The sequence below is a fragment of the Peromyscus leucopus genome, chromosome 14 (assembly GCF_004664715.2).
Source record: "Peromyscus leucopus breed LL Stock chromosome 14, UCI_PerLeu_2.1, whole genome shotgun sequence".
NCBI classification, from domain to species: Eukaryota; Metazoa; Chordata; class Mammalia; order Rodentia; family Cricetidae; genus Peromyscus; species Peromyscus leucopus.
In genome coordinates this window covers 42,049,276-42,071,593 of record NC_051075.1, presented here as the reverse complement: position 1 = coordinate 42,071,593, position 22,318 = coordinate 42,049,276, and the positions used below count along the sequence as shown (strand labels likewise).

Below are 22,318 nucleotides of genomic sequence, written 5' to 3'. Positions count from 1 at the left end.
GAGAGTGCTGCATTGGAAACACTGAGAAGAAAACTAGAACTACCAACCTTTAAAACGTGACCTCTGGGATTCAGAGACATTCTGCAGCTGCCACATCAGGATCCCACCTCCCCTGCTTCACAAAGGGTTCCATATTTCACCAGTAATAAAACTTTATTAGTAACATGTCAAATACGTTGTAAAATACAGTTACCCTTCTCCTTCCTCTGAGCTTAAAAAAGCAATCCAATCAAAACTTTAAACCATGACCCAAATATTTTTAAATGCGAAAAAGACATATTTTAGGTTATGTAACAGACACACATTTTCCCCCAAATAAATGTTGTAGAAGGCCATCTGCTCCGAATCTGGGTGCGTTCCCATAGAGCCACGCTTCTGCTGCTCTCCCATCATTAATGGGTTATTATGACACTGTATTTCACAATAGCGATATCAAAACGCATGACCAGAAGAGAGCTTGATGAAAATACATGGCATGCTCAAACCAGACAACTTACGCAATTCCTCATTTACTGATCCTCCATCCCTTTACTGTGACCTCCCAACCTGAGGAGAAAGGGGGGATCCCTGGCAGGGGCAGGACCTTGTATAGAGGAGAGGTCAAATAGAGTTCAAGACAAAAGGGTGAAGGAAGCAACCCAAGGTCATTTTCTAGCCAACCTCTCCATCCCAGCACCCCCAGATTCCTGGGTTTATAGGCTCTTTTGTACAATAGATATAGATTTGACCACAGAGATTGTCTAATTCTTGTTAGCTCTGGAATAGTTTATACTTGCTCCTGTGTTATCAAGTGGAGCACCCCTAATTCCAGGGTGACTGAGGGAAGAGATCCCCCTGGCTGATAAGGATGAGACAGAACTCTACCTTTGCTCCCCTTATACACTTGGTTCTTCTAACTCGGGAAATCAATTTCCATGCATGTTATGCTGGTTTATATTCGTGACTATTTTGAACAAACGCTTTTATGACTCTATGATGTTTATTTTTGCTATTTCTTCTCTCTCTCTTTTTTCCCCTTGAGACAGAATCATCACATGTAGCCTAGGCTGATTTCAAACTCACTGTATAGCTGAGGAGGACCTTGCCCTCCTGACTCTCTTGCCTCTAATGGAATTGCTGTAACACTACACCTACTTTTATTTAGTATTTCTTAAAAGAAAAAAAAAAACTTGCTATGAAAAACAGGCATGGACATTCACATGTAGGCTTGCATTTGTGGTTTTCATCCTAAATAACCATTTTACTCAAAAATGCACTCACTAAAAATATTGAAAATTGAAGACTTAAGGTCCCATTAAAGACCTACAAAGAAGAATATGCACTATTAACATGACCACTGGGGAACAGAATGTCCAAAGGGACTTTAGAAGTGCCAATGCAGAGGAGTGTTCTTAACTCAGTCAACTATATAACGTAAGCCTTGAGGAAAAACAGGATTATCTTCATGTGGAAATTTTGCCCCAAAATTTCAACCAGGAATGTAACAATTTTTAGACATGATTCGCTTTAAAAATAAAAAATGGCACTTGTCATGTTGCTAATATATAGTAATAAAGTTTAAGAATAAGAATATTTAAGTTAAATCAACATACATTACATAAAGTACTTGAATTAATTATATACAATCTTTGTTTCTAATACAGGAATTTTCTTAGCAAAACATGATTGTTACACTGAGTTCTAGAAACAAGAATACTACCTTAACTCACAAGTACTCAGTGACCAAGTATGGTCATTTAAAAGAAAAATGTGTCCAACAAATAACATTACTGTGAATGGATTCCAGTTTGATAAACTCTGGAGCCCTTTCCCAAAGGAATTCAGCCAGAATTTTAAGCTGCTATCCTCTTATGAGTATCTCTGGGCAGATCAGTGTCTGTGTGAAAGAGGATGGACAGAAGAAAACTGGGGACCAGGGACACAGCTGCGATTCAGAGAGGCAGCTCATGGGACAGACAGAAGATGGCTTCAGCAGCAGGTGTTGAGAAGTCCCCATTTCCATTTATAACAAATGACAAATGAACAAAGCCTGTCTCTGGCTTTAACTCATGCCAGACCTAGCTTTTAGGCTATAATCTACCCAGTAGGGTTGTCCTTTATGGCTTTCCTTGACATTAATATTAACCTGATTTGCCCCGTAAAAGAAACTAGAGGGATGGAGGGATTGTTATGTATTTGAATTTGTCTTCCCAGCATCTCCTGAGGAGACATCCCAGAGATGAGTGCAGACCAGCCTCATCTCCCCAGGCAATGGAGGCATCCATCCTATGCTTCCAAGCACAAAATACCCCTGTGGAACAGAGTGTGCATCCCTTTGATGTCTGCTCTGCATTACTTAAACTCTCCTCTTCCCAGTGCATCTTTTCACCTGCAAACACTTTTGGAGAAAGATGTTAGATACCCATTATCTCAGTTCTCTTCAGGGAAACTGAGCAAAATGACTGTGTATCACTCAGGTCACACCCCCAGCTCTGGCACCATGTTTAACCCTAAGAGCGGTTCTGCACTTCCGCACAAGTCTCCTACCAGCAACCCACTTAATCTTGAGAGGTGCACTGCAAACAGGTCATGCATTTGAGCATACACATTTGCACACAACCTCAGGGTGTCGTATCTCCTCCAGCTGTCTTTGCTGTTTTTCCTTTACTGGTCTGCCCAGAGTCCAGTTTCAGCAGTATGTTGTAGCAATCCCACTCTTCAGCTCTCATCTGTGCTGAATAGAATCTAATGTTAAGCATCATTGCTGAATGAAAGAGAAGATCAATCCAATCAGATAGCAGGTGCTTTATGTACAGTGGACACAGGAAAGAAAAACAATGAACGCAGCAAACAAACAATCCCTCACATGAAACAGTTTGCTCATTCACTTACGAGTCCTGCCTGCTGCTGCTCTCTCAGTCCTCTTTTTTCCTCTTCATTTTTCTCATCTCCTTTTGTGTCCTTGTATTCTGCTTTACCAGGCATGTGTGTGTGTGTGTGTGTGTGTGTGTGTGTGTGTGTGTGTGTGTGTGTGCATATCTGTGTGTCTGTGTCTCTACCTCTCTTTCTTGTGTGTATGTAAATCTGAATATCTGTGTGTGTGTGTGTAAATCTATGTATATCTGTATTTGTCTGTGTGTGTGCATGCAGGCATGCATGTGCATGCATTCATGTGTATGTGTGTGTGCGTGTGCATGTGTGTGTGTGTGTGTGTGTGTGTGTGTGTGTGTTCTTTTGGGGTAGGGTATCTTTATGGTGCCTGCAGGAATAAGCAGTACAATACGTACACTCAGATTTCTCATCCCAGTTTCCCTACCCTAAGGATGGTTTCTGTCACCAGAGAAAGGATGCCTAAAGTCAGAAGATCTATAACTGGTGTTGGCACCATCCATAGTGGAACATACAGGTCAGGAGCAGAGCAAACATGGATGGAATCTCCCTATATCCAAGCTGGTCCTGGTAAAATCACAATCATCCACTGGCTAACTTGGGCAAGTCTGCAGAATTTAAATACAAGTTTAAAACAAAAATCAAGATAACACTTGTCAAATGCTTATCTATGAGCAGTTTATTGGGGGAAATTATTTGCACTAAAAGGTATTTTTAAATAATTTGTTTTTAAATCAATGCATATTTAAATAAAAGTAGAATCACAAATACCACTGGCTTCTAAGACAGCTTATATAAGAATGTGTAGATCAAAGCGCTCCAGTAATGATGTCTTGAAATAAAATGAATTTTTACATCTGTTACTGGTTCTTTGTCCCAGAGTTCTGGCTTTGATTAAGGTTTCTGACATACAGGAAATATTACAAATTTACACTTTATCGATGATTTTTTTTCTCTTCTATCCCCAAATACGTGTATTTCTATATTTAACCAATTTTAACATGTGTTGTTTTTTTTTTTTTTTAATGTCATACCTGTTAGCATTGGTGGCCTCTTCCTAGAGGGGCTGTGGTAAGTCACGCCAGGTGTTCTCCCAGTAACAATTTAAAAGGCATCAGATAACTGGTTCTATTTTTAGACTTATGATGGCATGATTATCCTATCAAATTTGGAGTTTGGGACTAGACTCACTTTTAAATAAATCTATCTTTTTGGAAGGAGTTTTCTGAGAAAAGGGGTCTTTTATAAGCAATGAAATAAAACTATTAAACTTTTGTGCCAAATCTTACTCTCCAACTAATTTTTAAATTTCTATATGGATTTCAAAGGCATCTCGCCATTCATACTAACTTGTCTGTACGCCTTTGCCCCTTATTACACATTGTACATTATTCTAAAGCACTTTTCATAATGTTGATTGAGCAATTAAATATAAACTCAACACTTGGACCTACTGTGTATCTTGGTAGTCTTGCACAGCGCATTCTAGTTAGAGAGCCCATGTTCCTAGTGCAAAATCACCTTGGTGATTCGTCATAGGGACCAAATGTGGTACCAGAAATAAAAGCAAAGGAAGATGCAGCCAGCCTGGTTACAAGACGGCTCTTCAGCTAGGGGTGACACTGTGCTGACAGTTGCCATATTTGCGTGACGAAAGCTTGATATCTGAATTTAGCATCATATTCCTGTTGGCCATCATTCTGAACAAAGCACTAGGAAGCACACCAGTAAACGAGTCGTTATGAAGCCCTTAACAATGTTTCCACATTACCCATGCAGTCCTTGGATCAGAACCTTGTCTTGGCTGGCCTTCACTATCAGAGTCTCCCTAACACTCATCTTTGAGTCTTTGGTATTTTCTTAATACACCTTTGGCACCTAGTTTTCCCAATCTGTTTTTATCAATAACAGTTCTTTAAATGAAATACTCCACAGGACAAAAGCTTCAGACCCTGAGGTCAGACATCTCACTCACACCTCCAGAACACGATGAATCACTCCCAACAACTTCATAAACCTATCCAACGTGTTACATCTTCACCCTTAGAACGGTAAAACATAAGAACTTATCCACATCTCTCCCCAAAGGCATTCTCAGACATTTTGTGACGTGGTAAGTGATCGACTACTGTTCAAAAATCAGTGCAGTGTTTCATCCCGGTACCTTCTGTGAGCTCCTAGCAGGATGAAGAAATAACATCACGTCTAAATTCTGTTATTCTCGCCAACTTTCCAGAGCAGGTTTAAAAAAAAATATTATCCTATTAAAAACATATTTTGCCTGCCCACCCTTTCCTGAGCTTCACAGCCTATAAAAAAAAAAGTAAGATCATAAATAAAATTTAAACTCTTAAAGGCCCAGCACAAATTTTAACCAACCCGTAGAACTTAAAGATGATCCTATATGCGATGCTAACTTATTACATTTCATTCTTAAAGAGAAAGTCTGTTCAGATTATAAGAATAATCAACAAAAAGAAGAAAGTGGATGAGCTTGGGGTAACCCAGTTGCTACACTGAGCAAGGAAGCTTCAGTATATGCCATGCTGGTCCCATCTTTAACTCATGGTTAAAGGATACTAATGGCAAACCATTTGGCACAGTGTTTGACAAGCCAAAAAATTTCTGAAGGGACAGAACTCTCACTGTGTAAATAAAATTAGATTAATTCCACCCCTTGTCCTCAGGGCCACAGCATTATCAATTTTATATATATATACACTTTTAATAAGAGTGGCAGAATTTAGGTGGGGGGGTGACTTAAGAATTTTAACCTAACAGATTGACCAGAGATCAATCCCTTCCTATCTCAAAGAAAAAAAATTAAAAAATTAAAAAACCTTTTCTCCTAATGCATCAATTCACTGCTTTCTGATAAAGTGGGTGTATTTTCCACTCAACGTGATGGCACTAAGGATTGCTGGGTAATACCCATGGTTCTCTCCCCTCGGTTCGGCATGCATCTCATCACTGAGATCAAGTGCACTGGTAATTAGTGTCTTATATTAACATCTTCACTATAAACAGTTCAGGCATGTAGAAACAAAATATCAACGAACTTAGCAGTTACTTTAATTCATTTTATAAATAAGCAACTGAGAATTTTGCTCCAAGTGGTCACCAGTGTAGCCCATCCCGTAGATGGGGTTCTCCGAAGTATAAGGCACAATGTGGTAGGAATGCAGCTCTTCATAGTAGAGAGACTGGGAACAGCACTCCTGTACCATAAACTTCAGCCGTTTTCTTGTATCCGAATAAGCAGTCTTATAGGAGGGGGATTCCTTAAAGTATTCATAGCTCTCTTTCTCCGTCTCTAGGTGTATCTTCCTCAGCAAATTGTTAATTAACACAGACCTTCTTAAGTAGGTTTCTGGGTCTTCAAGAAACCTGAGCTTCTCCAGGGAAAGTTTGAGGATACAGGTCCTGTCTTCAGGTAATATCAAGTGCTAGGGAGGAAATAAAGCCATTACTCTCCACATAGAGAAAAAAAGCTAGAGTTTTGTGTTATCAATGACATTGGGGTGGAGGGAGACTGGGAGAAATGTAAATCCTTACTTTTGGAAAACACCCATGGTAATCTTGATGTAAATCTTCTTCTTCTGCATATTTCCTCTTAAAGTAGGCTACTTTCGACGTTGTTAATGAATAGGATGGTACTTCTCTTGGATAAGCTAAAACAAACAAAAGACGATTGGAGAAAGATCAGGTGCCATTGTGGCAAAGAGAGTTACAGCACATGGAGACCATTTGTTGGCAACATTCTAGTGACCCCAGAGATTGCTACCTCCTCAACAGCACTGTGGTTGGCAATTGTCTTATGACTGAAGTGCCTGTTGGCAGAAAAATGCCATCATTTAGACCCAAAATAGATAGTTGCATTTAGAGTTCTATGTTGATTTCCTTATGCAGCCCCAGAAATCAAATTCAAGTACTGTTTAATCTCATGCTTTTTGTGTGTGCCAAAATATACCCAAATGTGAAATTGATACACAGAATATAGTGGAAGGGATTAAGTAATTTTCCGCCATTCTTTTGGCTAATCTTCCCAATACTCTGGGAAAGTTAACACTTCTAGGGTAATCAAAATGACGTAAAATAGTTGGTGGCCCAATCATGCCTTTAAAAATAGTGGTATGATCCCTAACAGCAATCTAAACAACTGTCCTTACACCCACAGAGAAAGGTAGTCTTCACCCCACATCAAGGAAGCTTCTTTTTGTAGCAGGCAAAGAGCACACAGAAAATCACGACCAAACAAAATGCAGAGTTGTGGAGCCCAGCCCTAGTGGACATGTCTACACAACACTCCCTCACCCAAAGTTCAGGGAACTTTGCTGAAGAGGGGACAGAAAGAGTATAAGAGCCAGAGGACCAGGGAGCTTGCTGTGAGATTGGGTCTCCTAGTAACATCAGAAGCTACAACCCATAAAGACTCAGCAACATGACCCCCCAAATGAGAGCTAAACAAGGATGGACATTTCAGATTGGACAGGAAAAAGCCCAAGAGGCCTCGACTTTAAACAACGAGCTACAGGTAACTGAGGAGAGCTGGGAGTGGGAGAGGACACCCTCCCTGGGGAAGAGAACACCAAGTTTTTGCTTAGTGCCAAATGGTCAGCCCTGAAAACATACCTACAAGTAACATCATACAGACCAAACAGGTTATAGATAGGAATACACAAATACGTATATGTATGCAATAACAACTGAGGAAAAGAGAGACCATGAATTTGAAGGAGAGCAGGAAGGGTATTTGCATTTGGAAGAGTTAGAGGGAGGAAAGGGAAGGGAGCAATGTTGTAATTAAAATGCAATTTTAAAAAGAAACAACAAAATTAATTAATTAATTAACATAAGTCTATATCTTCAGACAAAACCATTTTACATGATTATGTTTTAATCACTGTCCTGACGTTTGGCATAATTGAGGTTAATCATGAGGAAACGGAAGAGAATGGATAGCGTAATTGACTTTAGCGTAATGTGTGCGAGTAGAAACCTTTGTTTCCTCCTTGAAAATGCTACTGCCACTGAGGAATCTGACTGAAGGAAAACCAGTTTTCAGAGATTTGCAAAGGAGCTCCCAGGATGTACTCTAGGTGGCACTGTGACCACAGAAAGGTAGCAAGATCAAAATTCCAATACAGGGGCTTCCAATTCAAAGCAGAATGAACGTACAAAACAGAGTCCAGTTTGATATTCATTCAAGCTCCAGGGTCCAGAGCATGTTTGCATTCTTCACCCTAACCCATACCCTCACATATTTCTGTGTTAGAACCACTTGATTCACAAAATGAGTACGTAAAGACGTGTAGGCTAAATAAATTTATACTTGGGCATTTGGTGCTTTTCCTCTGAAATGTAGAGCTTTAATGAGCGTAAGTATTAAAAATATGCCCTTTGATAATCTGTTTTCTGTAGTGTTTTCTTCATATTGGAGGCATGTGTACATAACTTTCACATGGCTCTCCTGTTGCTGGAGGGGTTCTCCTGAGCCAGCAGGGAAAGCTGCAGGCCTTACCTCAAGTACCCCAAATTCTCCCTGGTGTTACTGTGGGTTATAAATCCAAAAGAGCTTTAAGTTAGCGTGAGTATGTCTTACTAAGGAATCCAAGATTCAAAGAACTTGTGTATCCCAACTAAAAGAGACCAGTGATGTGATGAGGAATCAGTAGTTGAGGCTCCATGCTCACAGTTCCTGAACTCAATAAACAAAGCACAGCTTATGTAGATTTTTCACTGGTTTAAAAGGGTTAGGCATTTTTTTGTTCATTTGTTTTTCATTTTTAAGATAATGGAACTGTTAGGGTCACTTTGAAAGCTATTAACCAAATAACTAGATAACAAAATTTTAGTTTATCCCTTGTGATAATGACTCCTACATGCATGTGTGTGTGTGTGTGTGTGTGTGTGTGTGTGTGTGTGTGTGTGTGGTGTATGCCTGTGTCTATGTGTTCCTGTTTGTACATGTCTACATAAGGTGTGCGTGCAAACGGAGGTTGACATGGATTTTCATCCACAATTGATCTCCACATTATTTATTTGAGAAGTGGTCTCTCACTGAACTTAGATTCACAAAATGGCTAGACTAGCTAGCCAGGAAGCTCTAGGGACTCTTACCCTCACCTTCTTAGCATTCAGGTTACAGGTCCTGGCTGCAGCCTGGCTTTTACATGGGTGCTTGGGATCCAAAACTCAGGTATTGATGCTTATACAGCAAGCGATTTACATGCTGAGCCAGCATGTCCCCAGCCCCTATTCCTACTTTTTAATTAACTAACTAACTGATGTAATAGTGGTTCTCAAATGCTAACAAGCATCAAAATCCCTTGTAGGGCTCCTTGGCACAAACTGCTGGACCTCTCTACCTTTTCAGTAGGTCCAGAGGGGAAAATTTGTACTTTTACCCAGTTTCCAAATGAGATCCATGCCAGCTAGCCTGGGCCACATTTTGAGAACTTGAGTGTTACAGCACCAGGCACCTGTACTAGTAGGCAATAAAAGTTAAACGAGCCCATCAGCTGATAGCCAAGCAAATGGAGTTGATTGATTTTGTCATTGTGGATATTGCTCCCCTTTATCAGCTTGGGTTCGCTTTTTTTTTTTTTTTTTTTTTTTTTTTTTTTTTTTTTTTTTTTTGTAAGCATCATGAACAAAGCCAGCTCACATTTTAATTACACAGTAAAGAATGAAGTCCATTTTCAACAAGACTCCCGGGGATCATCTTAAGAGGCGTCAATGCCTGTTACTAGCATTGGTGCTTAGGAAGGTCATAACCTTTCCTGGCAAGATCTAGTGAGTTACTCTAGTGAAGGGTAGAGTGAGGAAAGACTGGGAAATAGGAAGCATAACTTTGCCATACGCAACATTGTTTTTAATCTATATATGTGTCCTTTATTAAATATTGGCTTGCTTTATCGTCTTAAGTAACGGCACTTAATGGAACATTTGTAGCCAGTTAAAAGGCCATTCGTGGCACAGTGGAAGACAATGTGTCAGACTTAACTGTTCTGCCTCCCACTCCCAAGAGATCCTCCAGGAACGCTAAGGATTCTGGGTGGCTGTATTCCAGAAGTTAGCCTCAACTACAGATGGCCTCAGCCCTTGAAAATACAGAGCGAATACTCAGAGGTCTAGACCTGAGCCAGCTCCTCCTGGGCAGGGCTCTTCGTCAGTTTATTGTTCTTGAGGAAACCCCCCCCCCCACTGCTGGCTGCTGAAAGGCTGAGCAGATTTCACAGCTGCTGTCAGCTTGGCAAGCCCCTCCAAGCTAGCTGCCTGGCTCTTTGCAATGTTTTCCACATCACTTTTTGGAAGATGGTTTCAGCCACTTTGAGGCTAAAGTATGTAGCAAACGTAAGTTGCTACATCTGTTTACTTGCTGGATAAAAACTCAAAAGCTTCAGAGCTGGCAGCTACGCCTTGATCATGCCTGAAGTCTGCCTCTTCTGAGTGCAGCCCAGGAAACCACGGCCCAGAAGAGAGTCTAGTTGACAGCCAGTTGTGTGGCTAAGAGTTGGGGGTCTAGAAGTGGGGGGAGGCATAGGTTTACTCTCCAGATCTATTGCTTCTTAGTTGTGTGACTTTAAACAAATTACCTAGACTCATTACAAATCCCATTTGTTCAGTGGGATCCTGCAGTTATGCAAAGTAGCATCACACCTAATATATGGTAAGCCCCGTACCAAATCAATATAATGAGTGCCAATAGACGGAGACCAGTCACACAAAAGCCAAGCCCACCCCACCCTACTAGCTCAGACCTAAAGACCATTCCCACTACCCAGCCACACAGAGAGGATAGTTATTGGTTGAAAGCTTCCCAGAAGGCAGCTCAGATGGTCAAGTTGACAGGTACTACACAGAACCCACAATCTCTCTGAGAACGTGTTTCTGGTGTATTCCTATGGGTCATGCATTTGGGGCTAAAGGAAATGCGAACTGTCTATGAAACATTTATCTAATCTTCTGGATGATTCATCAGTGTTGATCCGAATGCCCAAAAATGTGCACTTGCTATGATTGGGTGGACAAGAATAAATGTGCTGCTGCTGTTCCTGCCACCAAAAAGCTTGTAATTCACCTAAAATCCAATGAAATAAACAAGAGCAAAGTGACTATATGCCTTTAGAGTCAGCATTCTGAGTTCTGAGGATAGTATACAAATTACAAAATGGAATTGAGCTGAGCTGGAGTTTATCTCCGAAGTAAAACAGCTAATGCTGGTTTGAACATTAAAATTACTCTTAATGTTGTAACCTCTGGGTCACACGAAATGCCTGTGCCAGGCCCCAAGCATGTCACAGTGTTAAGAGCTCAGCAAGTAACACACTTTCAAAAGCCACAGATCAGAGTGACCCATCAGAGTGTCATTAGAGCTCTGGCAGGGCAATTCATACATATGTCTTTAAATAAATGCTTAAAATGCAATTACAAACGATTGCTTCCTTATTGTCCTGCATTTGCCTCCAGGCAACTGGAATCCTGTTAGCATTCAAGTGATTTCATTTGGTAGGAGGCCCAGGGACAGTACATTAAGGTAACATCATCAGCAAATTAATTTATAAACACTTTGAAAGGGCAGACAACAGTAAAAACAGTACAAGAACACCCCACCTAAGGGATTTTTTTTTTAGGTCAAAGGAGAAACCTGAGAAAGAGTAAAGAGCTGCTGTGTTTAGTTCTATCATCTTAGTAGTTTTTAGTTTTCTCCAACCTTTTAACCAACATCCAATAAAGATCAAGTTGAGGCCATCTGGTTAGAGGTGTGCATCCTAGCTACAGACAGAAGGGGTGGAGGCTGATCTTTGGGGAGAGTGAGTGCTGTATCAGACCAACAGTCGATGTCTGTCATAGACAAAGCATGGCCTTATCAGTTCCCCATTTGTGATGTGAGCCAGGCATTGGCCTTTGAAAATATTAGTATCCTGCCCGTCTAAACCATGCTTAACTGATAGGAAAACTATCAGTTTTCATCTTAAAGGCTATAAATACATTTGTTTAGAATTATCTAATCGAGGGCTGGTGATATAACTCTGTAACTTGGTGGTAGAGCATTCACCTTGCAGGCACAGGACTTGGGTTCAATCCTCAATGTAGCCAGAAAAAAAAAAAACAGAAATACTAACAACAACGACAACAAAGAGAATCATCTCGTCTGACCCTGCTAGCCATGTTCTGCTGTCTTACTGCATGGCTTAAAGCATTCCACCGTAACAAACCCCAGCTCTGTGATTTGTTTCATGTCTTCAGGACATAACCTGAAAGAGCCTGAGTTTTTTTCACGGGGGCAGGGGGACAACTTCCAGTTCACTGATTTCCATGTCATTTAGTTGAGATGGTGCTTTAAAAGCACTTTCTCCTATGTCTGTCACACTCATAATCTCAGCTCAATCACTGTTATGTATCATTACTGCAATGACCCCTTTTCAAACCATGAATATACATCCTACTCAGAAGCATCATGTTCTATGTAGGATATTTGTGCCCTCACTGGTGTGAAGCACAGGGTTACATAAAACATTCATGAGTGTGTTCACAAAGGCAGACAGGAACAAAGTCCAAGGCTGTACTGGCTTGCTTTCCGTGGACATACAGCTTTGTTGATACCTGACAGTACTTCATCAGGTAGGCATCTTCCTTCTGTCAACACCCCAAGTACCCAGCACCTTTCTGCATGATATGCTCTATGGTAGCAGAACTCAGTGTTCATGTTTAGCTCTGGATCAATGAGGCAATCTGTTTCTTCAGATCTATCATCTATTCCAAGCACAATATTGACTTTATTGTCAGTTTCTGATTAGCAACAAGTTGCAGATTCTGGAAGGCTTTCTTAGGGACTTCCAGAGATACTGATGGCCAGTGATTTCTTAAGAGAGCAGCGGCATTGTCTGGCCTGAGATTCCTGGTCCCCTGGCATAGTCCCAAGCACAGAAGTGGACTATTGAACAGAGCATCAGAAGTCCCACAAACTCATCTTGTTCTACTGGTCACTGAACCAGAGAGAACACCATTAAACAAGAGGTGAGCAGCCAGGCAATGAGGAAGTTACTCTGCTGCAGCACAACCCACTTCTCCAAGAAGCTAGCCAATGACAATGGCAGAGGCCAAAAGGTATGAGTTTTGAGAGTACACCTTGTGATTTATCACTCTCTAGGGGAATGCTGCCCCCATTCCCTGCACCTTAGAATGTGAGACTGACAAAGAAAAAATTGGCCAAGCAACTACATTTCCTGATATGGCTTCCAAAAAATCATCCCACCAATAGTATCTAGAGAGAGATTTTAACTCCTGTGGGCACCTAGGGCCAGTGCTTGAAGAGGAGAGTTTTGATCTCTGACCTGAGGGCAACAGAGGCCTTTTAGAGAGTCCAAATCAGTATCATCCACACACTCTTTTGTTTGTATATCATCATTCGTCATCCGTCGTATTTTATTTGGGTGTATCAACAAAGCACCCGAAGGCCAGATTTGCTTCTGCTGTCCAAGAAGGTTTGTGTAAGACTCAAGTCAGAACAACCACTTGCTTCTCTAGAAGCCCTGGCTCTGGTGTTGAGATGGTCTGCCTGCAGCTCTCGTGCTGTCCAGTTGAAGTTGCCAACTAAAGATCCTCTAGCAAGAAAATTATCTGCGGCAGCGGGGTGCCTTCCTTCTACAGGCGTGGAGCATCTTTGAAATGCACTGTACTCAAGCTCGGCCCATCTGCAAAGTCACTGGCTGTCTTACCAAGATGTGACAATAGCGTGCAGGGACTGAATCGAGCCTTTGGGCACCTGATTCCTACTTCTCTTTGAAGGTATCCCCAGCTTCTTCATGTCCTGCCCCATGGTCCTTTTGGATAGGCTTCTGAAGTCTCACAGACCCTCTGATAGATCCCTGCGGAGGCCCCCAGCCTCAAACTTGTGCCTGGTCTCCATCCACTCACTGGCATTTAGAAGTCTCCTATCTCTCCATTAAGAAGACTTTCTCTTGCCTCTCCAGTCAAGAATATAGAAGTAAGTGCTTGGTTTATTCTGAATATAAGGCTAAGTTTGACAGCACTGAATGTAAACACTAGTAAAGCCTTACTGCTTTTCACCTGTAACTCCCATTGTCCCCTCTGGGAATTAGTTCCTGAAATTGGAAGAGTCTGTATTGGTGTTTTTGTATACTTTTGACTGGGGAAAAAATTGAAAATAATTGTGTTAGACTAAAAGGGAGAAACAATGTACTAGAATTGTATAAAAGCAGCTTATTTATTAATGTAAATTTAAAATGTATTTTTTAATGTAAATTCAATGTAAATAAGAGAGTTAACAAGATGGGCTTCTGCAGGCCCCCAGGTCCAACATAAAGGCAGGTTTTTCTTCCTTTGCCTCAATTCTGAAAGTCTGGTGAGTTCACATCTGTGTCCATTTCTGAGAAAGTTATTTTTCATCTACATATAGATTTCATTTCATATTTACTCTGTCATGCAGGTTTCAGAAGCACACACTGCTCTGGAAGACAGTCTAAGATGCCTGTGCATTGGCTTTCAAGCATGCTTGGGACTTCAATGTTTTCCCTGCTGAAACTGAGTCATGAGCAGATGGCCTAGGAGTGGAAGCCTTGATGGAGATTTCAAAGACTCCATTGTGTCTCAAGGCATCTTCAAAGCCTTACAGGAGCTTCATGACATGAATCCAAACATGAATGTTGATGTGCACCTAAAGACTTCCCAACAGAGTGAGCAGCTGGGAACGGAAGGGTGCAATTAGATCTCAGTTTCAGCCCTAGGCTGTTTGATCTCAGCTTGATCTAATCTAAGCATCATATCCCAAGCACACACACACTCTTTACGACCTAAAGTGTGGTAATGTGGATGGGGGCACCTAGAAACTTCAACCAATGTTTACTTTTGTGGATTCACTGAAACTGTGGAGCCACCAACATCCCTAGGATTAAGTGTCTGCTATTGTGATAATTAATCTTTTTATTTATTTAGGACTAAATGCTATGACATCAGCAAGTAGTGATTTTTCAACAGACATGTTCACCAAAATCTGTGCAGTACATATTCTGCATGTTGCATTTTCATGATGAAAATCAATACAAAAATTTGAGAAGCACTTTGACTTTTTTGATTGTGACAGGGGTCTTTGTGGACGGCAGTGTCATTCACAGACATAAAGGACATAGAGGTTTTAAACTTCTATGTATGTCTCATAAGAAATGATATATATATATATATATATATATATATATATATATATATGTATGTATAAATTACAAGACTAACACATACACATGAACCAATCATCGTGGCTGCTTTTCTCATACACTCCTGAGAATGCAGCCCTGCACAGAACACTTACACACCCCCTGGAAGATTGCAGTGAGTCTCATCATCTCCATGAATTTGTTTCTCACAATAAAATATGGCAATTATCATGGCAGAAGGGAGAAGGCTGGATGGTACTAAGAGCTAATGAATGCTGCAGTTTGGGTTTATATATGGTAATCTTATCCTAATATTATTAAACTACAGTGATTTCCACAAGCGACCATAAAAATGAATGATTTCAAAGTCTCATGACACTCATAAAGCCATATAAAATCAGAAAGAATTTTTGAATGGGAATCTGAATAGATTCTCTCCAATTGCATATCTCTATGGCGGGCCCATCTTTCTGAGTTTGCCATTGGCTAGGCTAGTCACCTCTGGCAGGGTACTGCTCAGGGATTGCTCATTACACCAAGTTCCACAGTGCTAGGGAGCTGAACATTCAATTATACATCAAATTCAGTCTTATAATTGAGAAGAAAGTAGTTCATTCTCCTTGGTCTCTACCATAAGTCTTCATGTAAATGGGCATTCCAAAAGTCCCCACAACCTCCTATGGTACCTTGAAGAATTCTCTTGGATTCTTTCACCCCAGACCTGCACAGCCACTGTGCTCAGAAAGCTGCCTCTTGACATTTTCCGGGATCCAAGTTCCCTCACTTGGCCCACCCAATTCACATGGTTCTAAGAGAGGAACTCTGACAGCCCACAGATGTCCTTTTTACAGAAAACCTTTATTGACTTCAGCCCAGCAACAGCCTATATAAACAGCCCTTTCTATTGATCCTGTAAGTTGCCACGATACTACATTAGCATTTATTTCTCTGAATACATATTTAAACACTAATTTCTCTTCATCTGGTGATTACCTGGTAATGCTGACTCAGTCCGAACAGCGTATGTCTAGGACAGTCTCAGAAGATTTGGTGAGAACTCCCCTTGGCACATGGAGCATGTCTCACAGCCTCGGGCTCATGAATGGTGACCGGAGATCTTGAAACAAGGAGACATACCGGCATAAGTCACCTCTACCGAATCAGGGATGGTGAGACATGAATTAATTGTCAGGGCAGGAGATCCCGTGAGGGGTTTTAGGGGTGAGGTAGGGGGTGAGGATTGAGATGTTTGAGATAGGGTCCATCTGGAATCTGGATTAGATGGAGAGATAAACCTTCCAACTCACACAATCACTTAAGTTTAAATCGGAGCAGTGTCAACTCCCCCTAAGAGATTTGGAAAGTGCCCAATAACTTATCTCACCAGTTATTTACTGGTGATTATTTGGGGAAAGATTGATTTTTAAAAATCACAGCCAGCTCTTGTACAGTTCTCTCCAAAATCACAAAGCAATTAACTCAAACCACAGTAACTTGGTCTTTCTCTGGCATAGTGACTCTTTCTGGCAAGGTTTGAAGAAGCCAGACGCCGCTACACGTCTGAAGATAGTTCTCAGCAAAGGGCTCCGTTTAACCACACCTAGTCTGCATGGCTGTGTGCTCACGGATCTCATCATCTTCTATATTTAGAGAGACGGGCTTTCCAAGGGAAGACGGGCATCCAATAAGGACGATCTCATCGAGAGAGGTGAGTTACTATGGTTACTGCTCAGGAGACTGAGGACCCGTGAAGGGCTACTCCTGGCCAGATGGACCCTTTCCAGATGAGGACCTAAAACAGACCCCTGCTCTCCATACGTGTTGACTGAATTTAGCGGAGCCTACTCTGTGTCATTTTGTCCATAACCACAGGCTGCCTTTGGGCGCTCATTGCCTCCAGCTCTCCAGCCTCGGGCAGCCAGGCAAAGCAAAATCAAGGAGGGTGGAAAACTTCTGAGCACTAACCTAACAGTAGTGAGCCGAGGGGGAGTCTCTATATCCAATCCTGGGATTTAAAAATCAAATCAAATTATTCGGGACCAGTGGCTGGTCACTTTTCAATGACTGGGGGCGGGGTGGGACCGAGGCCAAGTCCCTTGCCTCCTGTGCTAGGGAACGCGTCTTTTTCTGGGCCTTGGGGTTAGATGCCTGGCTGGAGGGGTTCTGGAATACCTTGCCAGGGGTCCACTCACCCGAAGACTGCGTGTGCAACTGTTTCGTAGCTCCTGTTTTTCGCGAAGGTGTCGCTCTTCGGACGGGCTCTGACAGCAACAGCGGCGGCAGCAGCGGCGGCGACTGCAGCTCGGCTGGGCGGCCGGCTCCTGCAGATCGGTCCCTCCTTCTCTGAAGCGCCTCTCGCTCCGGCTCGGAACGCGAGGCGGGCGCGCGGCTTTCCTAGGCGCGCATTGGACCAAAGGGAGCAGATGTTATCCGGTTGCTAGGAGCGTTGCTAGGAGGCGATGACGCCCCTCCACCGCTCCGAGCAACTTTCCAGAAGGTCTCGAGCGCCAGAGGGGGCTGCTGAGAGCCTGTCTGGGAGCTTAGACCTGGAGCAAAGGCTGGGATCGAGGGGTCCAGCCACTGACTTAGTCCTAAAGAGCTGGCAACGACGACGACGAGGGAGCTTTGCGGGCTTGAGGGTTGAGAGGAGCCTCACGTCCCAGGAAACGGTCACTCACTGGAGGACCATGGGGTATCCCCATGAAAATTGAATTTGGGGACAGTGGTGGAAGGGCACTTAAAGGTATGAGCTGAGCTGTGCGGAATTATTTGGCTCTGGGACTGTCTCCAACTGTGTTCCTGTTCCTATAAGCAGGTTTGAGCAGTTGACGGATTTGGAAGAGGGAAATATTAATCCATGGAACTCAATCTTGAGTTTAATTCCTTTGGGCACCCGATACGGCTGCCTCCTTGACAAGGTGTCAAAGATTGGGGGGGGGCACAGGCTAGGAGAGGGGGACTCGCATGGTCTAAAAGTACTTCATTCACACAACTTAGATCCGAGAAGAAAATAAACCCTCGATTAATATGAAATTTTCTGTAAAAAAAATAATTGCAGAAAAGATATGAAGTTGGAAAAAAGATGAAGGGGTTTCCAGGATAGTGGTCCAAGGGAGTGGGGAATGAATATGATCAAAATACATTGTATACTTATATTAAATTCTCAAGTGACAAATAAAATGTATATTTTTAAAGGCACCCAAAAGGGTACTTCCTTTTCACAAAGAAAACTGGGAGGAACTATATATGTTTCCGTCATTTTTGCTTTATTTTAATTTCTACAAAGGTTTGCATGCTCTTTGACTTCTGGATAGAGCTTTTTTTAATTTGGTTTTTGTTTATGTTCTTAACCATTGCTTCTCATCACCACTGTTGTTAAATAGTGTAATTTTATCTGGGAAAGAAGATGGTAAGATCCTCTAAGTGGGAACATTTGAAAAGCCAATGAGCAAATTCAAGAAAGGAAGACAAAACACCTACTAAAGATATTTTGCCCAATGTGCCTCCTTGATGGTAAATTTCCCCTAAGGAAGGAACATAGCCTTTCCCTAACTCCCCAGAGAGTCAGGCCAGGGCCAGGATGGAAGTTAGCACCACCTGGGAATCACTTACAAAGAAATACTGTGTTTAGATCCAAGACAGGTCTGCTGCATAGTACTGTGTTAAGTACTGTGGTGGTAGCCATCTTCAAAGCCAGTGGGGCTACAGTGTGACCCCACAGCTCAGAGGCCTCCAGTGTCTACTTAATGCCTCTGTCAAACTTGGATCTGGGAGTGTGTTTGCCCTGAGGTTTGAGAAGCTGACAGCTGAACTGGAACTGTGCAAAGCAGTAATAAGTAGCCAAGGTGGGCTAAAGAGCTAATCATAGTAAAGGTGCTGCAAAGGGGACTAAAGGCAGACCTTGAGAGCAGTTCAGATCTCCCAGGCTTCCAGCGGTATGTTACATGGCTGCTTTGCTATTGGCAGCAAGAGGCTAAAAGGGGCTGCCATCTCTTTCCTTCTCCTCTAGCCCTTCCCCTGGGACTCTACCTTTGACCTTTAGCTTCCAGTCATCCTGGACTCTTCTCTACCTTGTATGGAGAAGGTTCCAAGGTCTCCGGGGATCTGTGCATGGTATTTCTTTCTCTTTCGCGCGTGTCTCCCTCTCACCTGGCTTCCTCCCTCCCACCCAGCCTGCAAGTTGCTGCTTAAATACATCCTCCTAGCAGCTTTCCTAATGACAGCCGGAGTCACACTCCCCCAGCCCACCTACAGTACTCATCCTGCCTCACGCTAAGCTAGTTCTCTCAGGATAACAGTGAGCGCCCAGTGTTTAACGAACAGCACCAGGTGCACGTTAGGGAGCCCCACTGAGCCTGTGGCCATGATTTCCTGAGCTGGACAGCTCTTAGCAAGTGCCACACAGTGACATGAGGGTAGCCCAGAGCTGCCGTCATTTTCAGCTAGGGGTGTGGGAAGACTTAATGAAGCACTCTATTTATACACTGACACCATTTCCTTTTCGAGGACCAGTGTCTGGTCTCCATGAACTGCAGGAAGTTCTCAACCTGGAGTCCCTCTGACATAGTCTTAGCACTCCTCTTCCCAGTCCTCTAAACTGAGTGTGAGTCCTCTGCGTTCACCTGTGTCTTCTCTTTCCTAAAAATGCACCCCCCCCCCGGCTGGGACAACAGCTCTGTCAGTGAAGTGCTTGCCACGAAAGCCCGGGGACCTGAGTCCAATCCCCAGACCCACCTTTAAAAGTGGCATATAATAGCATATGCTGCCAAGGCAGAGGCAGGTATATCACTGAGGTACACTGCCGGCCCCGTGGGAATGGGGGTACACCTCAGTAGCCGAGGATCTGCCTAGCATGTAGGAGCCTGTAGATTCAGTCTCCAGAACTGAAAACAGACAAACCCCACCCATAATCACATGCTCTATCACTACAGAACCAAAGCAGAGAAACCGTTCAGGGGAGCAGGATGGGCACACATGCAATGTATCAGAACCGATCAGGAAACAATGTATCAGAACTGATCAGGAAACCATGTATCTGAACCAATCAGAAAACAATGTGTATCTGGACCAATCAGGAAACAATGTATCTGAACTGATCAAGAAACAATGTATCTGAACCAATCAGGAAACAATGTATCTGAACCGACCAGAAAACCTGGTCCACCGTGATGTAACTTCTGAGTAATTGCCCCATCTCCCTTTCATATAGGGCTCCCTTTAAAAAAAAAAATAGACGTTAGAAAATGTGAAGGAAGGGTCAGGGTGATATCAGGATGACAGAGTGGCCTTGTGACAAATCTAGAAACAGAACAAAGGTGTGACTCTTGATCCCTGCAGGCCCATTGATATCTGCAAATATTTGTGTTGTTCTCTAGTGACCCTATCTTGCTGTGTATCCCAGGCCAGCTTTGAACTCTAGACCTCCTGCCTCAGCTTTCTGACTGCTGGGGATACCAGGCATATGCCACCTTGTCCAGACTACAGCAGATAGAACTTCACACACGCTTCACTCCTGCTCACTTCCTTTTGAGTAACATTTACAAATCCTCCTGAAGAAATAACCCCAGACACTGTAAAGCTCACACAAAGTTTTGGGGTGTTTATATTATTTGATTCATCGGTCCAATGTTATTGGAGATGGCTAATGTTTTCAAAGTAACTCTACACAAAGCACCACAGGCAACTAAGGCCTGCCAAGAGTGGGAGAAAGAGTCTTCCCTAGGGAAGAGCACAACAATTGGTTATCCAATACCAAAGGGACAGCCCTGAAAATGCCATCATACAGACTGAGCAGGTTGTATTTATATATATATATATATATATATATATATATATATATATATATTCATATAACAACAATTAATGAAAGAAGAGGCCATAAATTTGAAAGAGAACAAGGAGCAATATATGGAAAGGAAATTGTGATATCAAAAAAAATAAACGTTAAAAAAAGAAAAGGGATATTATAAATAAACCATGCTATAGAGTTTTAACACTACCACATGGGCTAGGAAACACAAGAGAAAACAGATCCATGGTCATAGAAAGGGGTACTATTTCAGCCCTTAAGGATGGGAGAGTCTTAATTGACATTTCAGGAGGCAGCAGTCCTAGAGACTCCAGATGACATATTCTAAACTTAGTTAGACCTCTTTCTTCTGCACTCTTACAGCTAAAACTGTACATTTTGGTACCTTCATATACCATCTGTGGTTCACGGTGGCCCATATGGAGGAGCATCCAGCCTTGCCCGGGCTACCAGCTCAGAGCAGTTTGCTCTGGACTTGGAGCCCTCATTTCAGCAATGTGCCCACAGCCCTGAAATGCTTGAAATCCAACGTGACTGTTGGTGAACAAGCAGATCACTCTAGTCAGCCTATAATGTTGTAGTGGCTAGCCATTCCAGCTTTGATCTGGAAGTTCCAACCCCATTGAGGCTTCGACAACTGTCATGCCTACAAGGTGGGGCCAAGGGTGGTGCCTGGAGACCAAGATCTGGATAGGCCAGCTGCTCACTCTGTTCCTGGACCCTTGACGGTGGAGGTGGACCAAGCAGAGCTCCAGAGAACACCACTGGACTGCGATATACCTTCCCCAGACCCCACGACCTACCTATCCCTTCATTTGTAAGTTACCCACTAAATAAATCTCCCTTTTAACTATGTGGAGTGACCTTAATAATTCCACCAATATAATGTCCTAGTGCAGCCATGGTGAGAAGAAATTGGTGTGTGTGGGGGGGACCGAGCTCAGCACCACGAGGCCTTCAGTTGTGACCACCAGGGAGACAACACTGGGAAGAAGCTTATTTCAGAAGATGGACAAAGGAAAGAGTGTTGGAATGTGAGATGTTGTCTGGAGGGGGTTTACTATTTTCAATTCATTTCCCCCAGGCACGTAAAACTAAAATCGCCAACCGTTTCAAAAGAAAGATTACTTTTTTATTTAGTGTGTGTGTGCACATTCACAAACATGCATACCATGTGTGAAGGCCATGGACAGCTTGCTGGAGTTGTCTCTTTCATTCATAATGTGGGTCTAGGCGATCAAACTCCAATCTCTGTGGGCTGATGCCCCTGCCTTCTTAAACACAGTAGAGTTCTGTGACTGGTCCTGGTCCATAGAGGTTGGGCAGAAGTGTACCCCCCAGGTCCAATTATTTCATTCTCTCTCATGCCTTTCTCCCCTGCTGACAAGGCAGAGTGTTCCTTGAGAACACGTGACAGGAAGGTAGCAAACTCTCACACAGAGAGGCACTCAGAAGAAAGGTGCAT

General features: G+C 42.7%; 1 long non-coding RNA gene across 1 annotated transcript; it reads right to left on the bottom strand.

Moving 5' to 3' along the window:
* Positions 1-3,529: 3,529 nt before the first annotated feature.
* Positions 3,530-17,450, bottom strand: LOC114683713. Its single transcript, XR_003733192.2, has 4 exons — positions 17,237-17,450; positions 16,038-16,161; positions 6,424-6,539; positions 3,530-6,314 (listed from the first exon to the last, which is right to left on the bottom strand). It is a non-coding gene; the product is annotated as an uncharacterized LOC114683713 (long non-coding RNA).
* Between the last annotated feature and the right edge of the window lie 4,868 nt (positions 17,451-22,318).